Here is a 10,212-nt window from a genome sequence, read left to right as displayed (position 1 = left end):
ATTTGGAAATAAGGTCTCGTTTGCAGATGTCATCAAGGTAAGACAAGGTCATCCCTACATTCAGTATGACTGGTATTCTTATAAGAAGAAGAAAATTTGGACACGGAGACAGGCACACACATATGAAGACGGAGGCAGAGACTGGAGTGGTGCCTCTGCAAGCCACAGAATTCCGAGAATTGCTGGCAGCCACCTGAAACAAGGAGATGAGAGGCTTGGGACAGATTCTCCCCAGAGGCTCCAAGAAGGACTGAACCTTGCTGACCCCTCAGTTTTGGACTTTTAGCCTCCAGAATTGTGAGAGAATAGATTTCTATTGTTTTAAGCTACCCCGTTTTTGATAATTTCTTCTAGCAACCCTTGAAGCTGTAGTGGTAATACAGCTACTTAGAAGATGTGTCAACTTGGGCAGTTTATTTAGCCAGCCTCTCTGTGCTCCAGTTTTCTCACTGGTTCTGGAACCAATCCCCCCAGATACCGAAGGACAACAGTCACCAAGTCTCTATATTCTTGGACAAGTAATTCAGCCTACCTGGGCCTCAGTTTCCCCATATGTAAAATAGGAACAATGAGATTGACCTTTCTGTACATTTACTGTGCACAGTAACCCAACAGGCACCTCACATGCATCATTTCACTTCATCACATAGCAGATTTTATTAATATACCCATTTTACAGATGAGGAGGTTTAAGGAGTTTAAGCAGCTTGTTCAAGGTCACATGGTCAGTAAATCAAGGAGTCAGGATTTGTCTAGAGGCCAGTGTCAGGGCTATGGAGAGAAGGCAGTGTTAATCAGTTCAAGCAGACCCTGGGTCAGACCCCAGCTTGTTCACTCATTCACTAGTTGTGTGGCCGTGGATAAGTCTCTGGAGTTTTCTGGCCTCCAACCTTATTAACTGGAAGAATGACTCTACTTTACAGGGAGATAATGCAGGTAGAATGTCTAGAAGAGGGCCTGGCACACAGTAGGTGCTCAATAAAAGAGGGTCCCTGCCCCCTTCCTTCTTTGCCTTCTCCCTTCCTCTTCCCCTCGTCTGGTAGGGATTTCAGGCCTGTGGGCTAACCTGGCTGAACTGAGACACTGTTGGTGTTCCCTCCTCCCATACTGATGAAGATCGGAGGACTTCTGGGGGCATCCCCACTCCCAGGGTCTCTCCATTCCCAGGGAGCCTCAGCCTGCGGCCACCTGGGGGATGGTCTCCAGTCTGAGGTACACACAGCCCAAGCGGAAAGGGGCGATCCCAGCTCCAGGCCTGACACGGAAACCACAGCACTGTGCCACCTCATTGCACAGTGTGTGTGTGGCTGTGGTGTGCACACAGGAGATAGAAGCATTGGCACTCTAGCAGGGGGTGGGTGCAGGGAAGTGTCTGACCCTCTGCTCTATGTTGAGTGACCTGCTGGGGCCACAACCTGTTTGGAGGAGAGCTCGTTGTGTGGACGTCTGTTGGCACGGTCCAGCTGGTACTTGTCAAAGTGACAGCCCAGTAGGTCGCTAAAGCTATGCGTGGTGGAGCAAACAGGAATTGTACCCCAAGGGCCTGAGTCACCCATACTGGCCCACTCTCTTCCGCCCACCGCCCATTGACACCGCCTCAGTTAGCACCCTGGCCCCCAAGGGCCTCGGGTCTCACAGGCTACAGGAAATACCAGGGAGCACTGGGGCAGAGTAACCTCCCCAACCCCAGCAGGGCTCCTATACTAAGGAAATAAGCAAGCCCCCCATAAAACAGGAGGGGCTGCAGGTAGACTGCAGAAACATCCTTGGAAACAAGGGTCTGTACTCAGCAACGCTCCCCACTTCAACCGGGAGTCGCGTACTCGAGAAAGGGTTGCTGAGGAAAGGTAAGGAGTCCTGCCCAGAGGCAGAGGGGTGGCCAAGTTAACCTGACCCTTATCTGGAAGCTCCAGGGCGCCAATGGGATGCCACATCAGGACTGGCTTCTTCTTGGTGCCACTGACTTGGAGGCAACATTGGATATTGGACCCCAAGGCCCTGGCCACCAGCATCACCTTGGAGGCCATACTGAGTGACTGTGTGTGGCTGAACTGGAGTTCGATAACCAGCCATGAGGGGCGGGAGAGAGCGTGAGACTGGACTTCCAAGGACTCCAGAATTGCTGGGCTGCAGATCAGAGATGAAGGGGTTCTCGGGCAGCCTCCAAGGCCATACACCATCTCCACCACTACTCCCACTCACCTCTGAAATATCCCAGTCCACCCCATGAAGAGACTTCAGCTGCCTCTGAAGGACTCCTGATCCCTCTGAAATAATCCAGCCTCCCCCAGAAGACTTCAACCTTCTCTCTAACATTCCAGCTTCTCTCTGAAATACTGTAGATCCTCCTCACTCCCCATAATACTCTAGCACAGAGGTCCCCGACCTTTTTGGCACCAGGAACTGGTTTCATGGAAGACGATTTTTCCCCAGACCAGGGGTGGGAGGATGGTTTCAGAGTGATTCAAGCACATTACACTTACTGTGCACTTTATTTCTATGCTTATTTCTATAATTAGTTCATATTATTTCTATGACATTAGCTCAACCCTCAGATCATCAGGCATTAGATCCTAGAGGTTGGACCCCTGATCTAGCATCTTCTGAAATAACCCAGCCCTTGGTGAAGTCCTATAGTTCACCCGCCCTGCATCAGACAATATTCCAGTCATCTCTGGAGTACTCCAGCCCTTGCTTTGATACTGCACTCCACTTTTAAACTGCAGCTCAACTTTAAATGTGTGCTCCAAGTTCAGCACTCTTGTTTTCTGTCTGCTATATGCCAACGTCCTTAATACTCCTCACCCAACTAGAGTACTCTAGTCCTCACTCTCATTATAATCTCCATCCCCAGTGAAGATCTTCCAGCCCCTTCAGTAACACTCCAAGCCCACTCTATAGCCCAAAACCTCTGGAATGTTCTGCCTGGCCCCAAAGATAGACTCCCAGGCCTGCCTAGGACACACTGCAAGGTTGTTCTTACCCTGGCACTCAGTCTGCTGGTTCCCATGCCCTCCTAGGCCTCATATGGCTGCTGGACGTCAGCATAGCGCACAGTGTCAGTATCCCTTCTGGGAGGAGGCCCTCACCAGCTTCCTCACAGTCTTCCAGCCAAACAGACTCTCCTTCTAGAAATCTTCCCCCAGCTCTGCCCAAGTTAAGATCCCCACTGACCAAACATGATTGTAGTCCCCAAAGGTTAGGGGCACCCAGGGTCTGGGGGACAGTACCCTGCTGACCTGCCTGGTTGACTGGTCAGGAGCTCCCTGCCTGGGTCAGCCACCCAGGGTAATCCTACAGGTTCATTCAGCCCCAGCACCTGGCCGGTTTCCCCCTTGTGCCGCTCTGAGACACCTGTCCTGTGGCTCCATAGGTCTAAGATAATAAGGCAGTTAGGCCCAGTCCAAGTTGCCTCTGTTCAAAGAACACAGTGACCCACTATGGCCCCCGAGTCACCAGGGAGCAGAACTGGGCCCATGAGGAAGGTCTAGGGGGCCACCGGCCCTTTTCTGTGCTTATTTAAGCGTCACCCACTGGGTCACCCTTATGTGAATGTAGCGAGAATCTAGCAAGCCCCTGACCACAAGGTGGCTCCATGGAAGGGGTTATTAATTATGGGTTAGCAGATGGAAGGAACTAGGTTCCAAGCCCAGCTCTGTTGTGTTACTTTAGGTAAATCACTTACCTTCTCTGAGCTTCAGTGGCTTAGTGGAACAGGCAATAATCCCTTTTAAAAAAATATTTAGTTATTTGGCTGCATTGGGTCTTAGTTGTGGCACTAGGGCTCAGTAGCTCCACGACATATGGGATATTAGTTCCCTGGCCAGGAATTAAACCGTGTCCTCTGCACTGAAAGGTAGATCCTTTTTTATTTTTTTAATATTTATTTATTTATTTGGTTGTGATGGGTCTTAGAGCATGTGGGATCTATTCCCATGGCCAGGGATCGAACTCGGGCCCCCTGCATTGAAAGCACAGTCTTAGCCACTGGACCACCACAGAAGTCCCTGGAAGGCAGATTCTTAACCACTGGACCGCCAGGAGAGTCTCCAGATGATAACCCTTATCTTGCCCTGTACCAGTTTGCTTCAAGGCTCAAGTGAACTAGTACAGAATGAATCTTTCATTTAATAAACATTTATTGAGTGCCTACTATGTACCAGATCTGCATCAGACACAGACATAATATATTTATTATTTCTCCCTGCACCAACCAGTTTATGAGCATGAAGAAGGTAGAGTAAAGAGTGGTAGAGGAGAGATTCCAAAACTCCAGTTCAGACATCCCTCCCTGGCTCCTAACAGCCTGCTGTACGCCTGCTATGTACAAGGTACTTTCAAAGGCATCATATCCTTTACTCCTCATCCTGGGAGATGAGGAGTTCTGGTTTTACTGATGTAGAACTAAAGCTTAGAGTTGTTAAGCCATGGTCTATGATAACATAGTAATTTATGGGGCCTAAACTTTGGGCCATCCTGCCTTTGACAAAGAAGAGGTCAGAGCAGCACCATACCCCGCTGCCCTCCATGAACCAGGTCTGTTCCTGGAGCCAGGACCACTTCTGTCCTCCGAGAGTCCCTGGTCCATACAAGACAAGGAGACTAGACTCCAAGCCAGACATCTGGAGGTTGAATAGCCCTCATAGGGCATCTTGTCCCACCCTGTCCTTGTACAGATCAGGAAACCGAGGCCCAGAGGTGGGTAGACACTTGTTCGAGGTCACACAGCCCATGAGCGGCCCTGCCTCTTACCCCAGTGAAGACTTGCTGCGTACTGGAGTGGGTTGCTATTGCCTTCTCCACTGTAAAAGACAGAGCATGCCAATAGCCCTCCTTCCCAGGTGGTGCTTGTGGTAAAGAACCTGCCTGCCAATGCAGGAGACATAAGAGATATGCGTTTGATCCCTGGGTCGGGAAGATCCCTTGGAGGAGGGATGGCAACCCACTCCAGTATTCTTGCCTGGAGAATCCCATGAACAGTAGAGCCTGGCAGGCTTGGTAACCCACTCCAGGATCCTTGCCTGGGAAATCCCATGGACAGAGGAGCCTGGCTACAGTCCATAGGGTTGCAAAGAGTTGGATAGGACTGAAGCGACTTAGCACAGTACAGACCAGAAGTGATCAACAGCCAGAGAAAGGGGGAAAAAAAAATGCTGCCTGCCTAGAAGACTGAGCCTGGACAAGAAAAGAGGAGAGAGAGGCTGCCAGTCAGGGGGACCGCTGGGCCAAGGGTTGGCAATCGGACTCATGCGCATCACCAGGGGGTCCATCCCCTGCCCATACACAAGGCCAGTCCACCAGGATGCCCTCTGTGGTCACCCAGGTGCCTCCTGAGACCAACCATTCTGCTGCTGAGCTATTCTGAGAACGTGGTTCTTCCTGTTCCTGAACTGAAACTCGGCCGCCCGAGGCTGCGCCCGCTGGTCAGAATTCTGTTGTCCGAGTCTCCAGAAGGGGCATCAACCCAGAGCCACTGGGGTAGGGGAGCGGCTCTATCAAAGTTCTCGCCAGTGAGCCATCTCCTACTTCTCCTTGAGAACCCATCAGACACTCCCTCCTCTGGGGAGTCATCCTTCTCCCTCAAGCAAGGCTCATTCCTTCCTTTATTCAACTTATTTTTATTTTTGGCTGTGCTGGGTCTTTGTTGCTTTGCCTAGATGCAGTAAGTGGGGTCTGCTCTTCGTTGCAGTGTGCTGTGGCTTCTCCTGTTGGAGAGTATGGGCTTTAGGGCATGTGGGCTTCAACAGTTGCAGCTACTAGCTCAGCAGTAGTTATGGTCCATGGACTCTAGACCGAGAGTTCAACAGTTGTGGCACAGGGGCTTAGTACTCCAAGGCATGTGGGATCTTCCCAGACCAGGGATCAAACCTGTGTCTCCTGCATTAGCAGGCAGATTCCTATCCATTGCACCACCAGGGACATTCCTTTCATTCTTATTTTCAACCAACGTCTATCTACTGATGTGCTGGGAACTATTGATATGCTGGGAAGATCTAGGGACAAAACCCCCGCCCTAGTGGAGCTGAAAGCCTGAGAGGGAGAGAGGAAAACACATTGACCAATACACACCATGATAGCTGTGTTTTTCCCAAGAACTCTCTAGCCAACTTTTATATGTTACATTTGGCAATGATGTTGTCTCTTTGGTCTCTTTTCATATAGCACAGTGACCCCCATCTTGCCTTGAAAAAAAAAAGACAACAAGTTTTTCAAATGACCAGGTCAGTGGTCTTCTAGAATGTTCCACATTATAGGTGAGTGTGAAGGTTCCCTCTAGTGTTGTTTATCTTCTTCCTCTAAATTCGGTATTGTTTGTAAGTGGAAGTTAGGTGGAGAGCACAGATTGGCAAACATTTTCTGTAAAGGAGCAGAAAGTAAATATTTGGGGCTTTGGAGCACATACAGTCTCTATTGCAAGCATTCAGCACCGCCATTGTAGCATGTACACAGCACACAAATGGAGCATGGCTACGTTCCAGTGCAACTTTATTTAAGGATGTTGAAACTGAGATTTAATGTAATTTTCATATGTCACGCAATATTATTTTTTGATTTGGGGGGAACCATTTAAAAATGTAAAAACTGGGACTTCCCTGGTAGTCCAGTGGTTAAGAATCTGCTTGCAATGCAGGGGACACCGGTTCGATCCCTGGTCCGGGAAGATCCCACAAGCTACAGGGCAACTAAGCCCACGTACCACAACTACTGAAGCCCCCACGCCTAAGAGCCTGTGCTCCTCAACAAGGGACACCGCTGCCGTGAGAAGTCAGAGCACAGCAATAAAGAGGAGACCCGCTCGCCACAACTAGAAAAAAGCTGGATGTAGCAACGAAGACCCAGCACAACCAAAGAAATATTTTTTTTTAATGTAAAAACCATTCACAGTTCATGGGCTGCACAAAAACAGGCAGAGACCATCTTTGACCCATGGTTTGCTAAGCCTTAATTGGATTTAGGTTAAGCATCTGTAACAAGAATTCTTCTAGTGATGGTGATTATCTAACAGTTATTGAAAGAGGAGGTACAAGGGCTGACTTACACCAGTTACGGGTGAGTTATGGGATGTCCACCAAATCTCTCCGTTGAAAAGAGAGAGCCTCTTTGCAAAGGCCCGGTCAGCTGTGCAGGACTCCTGCACACCGTGAACACTGTATTCCTTACAACCTTTCACCTAGGGACCTCCCCATGGTTAAGTGGTTAGGAATCTGCCTGGCAACTCAGGGGACACGGGTTCAATCCCTGGCTGGGGATGCTCCCGCATGCTGCAGAGCAACTAAGCCCCGTGCACCACAACTACTAAAGCCCATATACCTTAGAGCCCGTGCTCCGAGACAAGAGAAGCCACCACAACCAGATGCCCAAACACCGCCAGCTAGAGAGCAGACCTTACTCTCTCCAACTGGAGAAAGCCCACATGCAGCTATGAAGACCCAGCACAGCCAAAAAAAAAAAAAAAAATTTTTTTTTAATTCAAAAGAATTCCCTTTACCTAGTGTTTTTGGCACCTTCAATGCACTGAACTGTCGCCTCCGTTTAAATTCATAAGTCAAAGCCAGAACCCCAATGTAACTATCTTTGAAGATAGGGCCCTTATGGAAATAATTAAGCTTAAATAAGCCATAAGGGGCTTCCCAGGTGGCAATCCACTTGCCAGTGTAAGAGACACAGGAGACATGGGTTCGACCCCTGGGTTGGGAAGATCCCCTGGAGGAGGAAATGGCAACCCACTCCAGTATTCTTGCCTGGAGAATCCCATGGACAGAGGAGCCTGGTGGGCTACAGTCCATGGGGTCGCAAAGAGTCATACACTGAGCATGCATTCATATACCCAAAGCTGTAAGGATGGGGCTGTAATCCAGTGTGTATCCTTATAAGAAGAGACAGTGGAGAGTGCCTTCTCTCTCTGCCAGGTGAGGACACAGAGACGGTGGCCATCTGCGAGCCAGGAAGAGAGTTCTTACCTTGATCTGGAACTGCTAGCTTCCAGAACCGTGACAAATAAATGCTTGCTGTTGGAGCCACACAATCTATGGCTTTGGTATGGCAGACCGAGGTGACAATGCAACATCATTGAGAGTTCTTGCCTAAATCGATTATCAGCTGAGGCTACAAGATGGAGCTTTCCTAGTTCTCGCATTCCTTCTAGTATATTAGGTGACATTTTTCTACAAAGGAAAGCTTTTCTTCAAGTAGCAATGAACAGCAGCCTCTCCAAAGAAAGGCAGGATAAACGCTACATTTTCTAAGGGAAAGTTTGGAGGTTTTGTGGTTTTGGGGGGAGTGGGAACTTCTAGGACCTGTTTGTATGCTGAGAGGTTAATTCTTTGGAGAGGGAGAGACATGGTGCAAGAGAGGAGGTCACAGAAGGTGTAAAGTCCTAAAAAGGTGGGAGGATGTGGCGTGCAAGTGGAGGAAGGAAGGGGAGGGCAGAAGAAACCATGTGAACTGGCCTTCTGGGTGGACGGACAGGGCCAGCTTATTAAGAAATGTGCCGGAGGATTGCTGGGCTTGGTTGCATGCATGCTAAGTCGCTTCAGTCATGCCTGACTCTATGCGATCCTGTGGACTGTAGCCCGCCAGGCCCCTCTGTCCAGAATTCAGAATTCCTCTGAATTCTCCAGGCCAGAATACTGGGGTGGGTTGCTATGCCCTCCTCCAGGAGATCTTCCCGACTCAAGGACTGACCCCACATCTCTTATGTCAGCAGCATGGGCCCTCAGGTTCTTTACCACGAGCACCACCCGGGAAGCCCGCTGGGCCTTGTCAGTGTTCTTGGAATCTGGGAGCTGTCACCCTGTCTGGCAGGTGCTCTTCTCTTCCACACCCAGAGAAGGTAGACAGTTAGATTGCTGCAGGTCTGGGGCTTTCCAGGCAAGCACCCTGGAGGGTGAGGGGTGTGGCACAGGGGCACCAGCACAACTGAGCACGGAATCCAATATGGCTGAAAACAGAAGTGAGAGCAAGAGTGATGGCTGGATGGGAAATGGATAGGAGTGCTCAGCTGCTTGCTGGCCCTTGATGTTTAGTTTTGATTTCAGTTTTCAGAATTTATTTAAAGGAACATGCAAGCATGGGAACTGCAAGCACTGATGACAGTGGGAAGAGGGTGTTCAACAGGCCCCTCCTATGGCCTCCTTGTCCTGTGCCCATCGTGGGGAGCAAGGGCCACATGGAGGGCAAGGACTGGACCTGGCTCCTGTTCGAGCTTCCACCACCCAGCCTGGCACAGGCTAGTGTCAGGGAAAGTTGAGTTTGACTGACTGAATGAAAGAATGATAGCAAACACTTGATACAGCGCTTACTATGTACAGGTCACTAGCACATATGTACAAGTCACTTACTGTGTACGAGCACACTGATTTCTCCCAAGACTCCTGTAAGGTAGACTCCCCCATTTTACAGATGAAGACACAGAAGCACAGAAAGCTAAAATAATTTGTCCAAAGTCATGCAGCTAGAAAGAGGCAGAGCTGATCTACAGACCAGGCAGTCTGGGCCCAGAGAGTCCGTATTCCTCATCACCAGGATATTCTGAATGGATGAATGAGAGTCCTAGAATTGGCTTATCTCTGTCCTGGGTGAAGCCAGGTATCTCTTGAGGTCAGAGCCCAGATCTGGTCAAGAGAGAGCCAAGTCAACCAACAATGAACTGAGAACTACTCTGTTCTAGATTGGGACACCTGCCATAAAGGAGACAAACTCAGCGCTAAGGGCAAGAATAAAGGGACCTCCCTAGCTGACGTGGTCAGGGAAGGCTTCTCTGAAGAGGCGGCACTTAAGGTAAAGGACAGAAAGGAGCCAGTGCTGTGAAAAACAAGGGAAAGAGTGTTCTAGGAAGAGAAAACTGCATACGAGAAGATCTTGAGGCAAAAAGTTAATGTATTCTAGGAACTGAAAAAGATTGCAGTGTGGCTGAAGAGGAAGATGGCCCAAAAGGAACTTAAGAGGTGGGTAGGGGCCACGACTCTTCCGAAGCCACGAAAAGGGTTTGGATTTAGTTATTTTTCACTATTATTGAATTGTATTTTTGTTATTCCAAGCAGAATGGGAAGTAAGCCATTAGAGTTGGGTTTTTTAGGGTTTTTTTTTTTTTTGTCATTAGCGTTTTAAGCAAGGAACTTATGTGGTCTGATCTGTATTTTAAGAGCAGAAACAGTTCTGTTCTTCCATTCATTTGGATAGTCAGTCATTGATTCTTGGATCTTTCCATTC

The sequence above is a fragment of the Capra hircus genome, chromosome 2 (assembly GCF_001704415.2).
Source record: "Capra hircus breed San Clemente chromosome 2, ASM170441v1, whole genome shotgun sequence".
In the NCBI taxonomy this organism is placed as follows: Eukaryota; Metazoa; Chordata; class Mammalia; order Artiodactyla; family Bovidae; genus Capra; species Capra hircus.
This window is presented reverse-complemented; position numbering follows the sequence as displayed.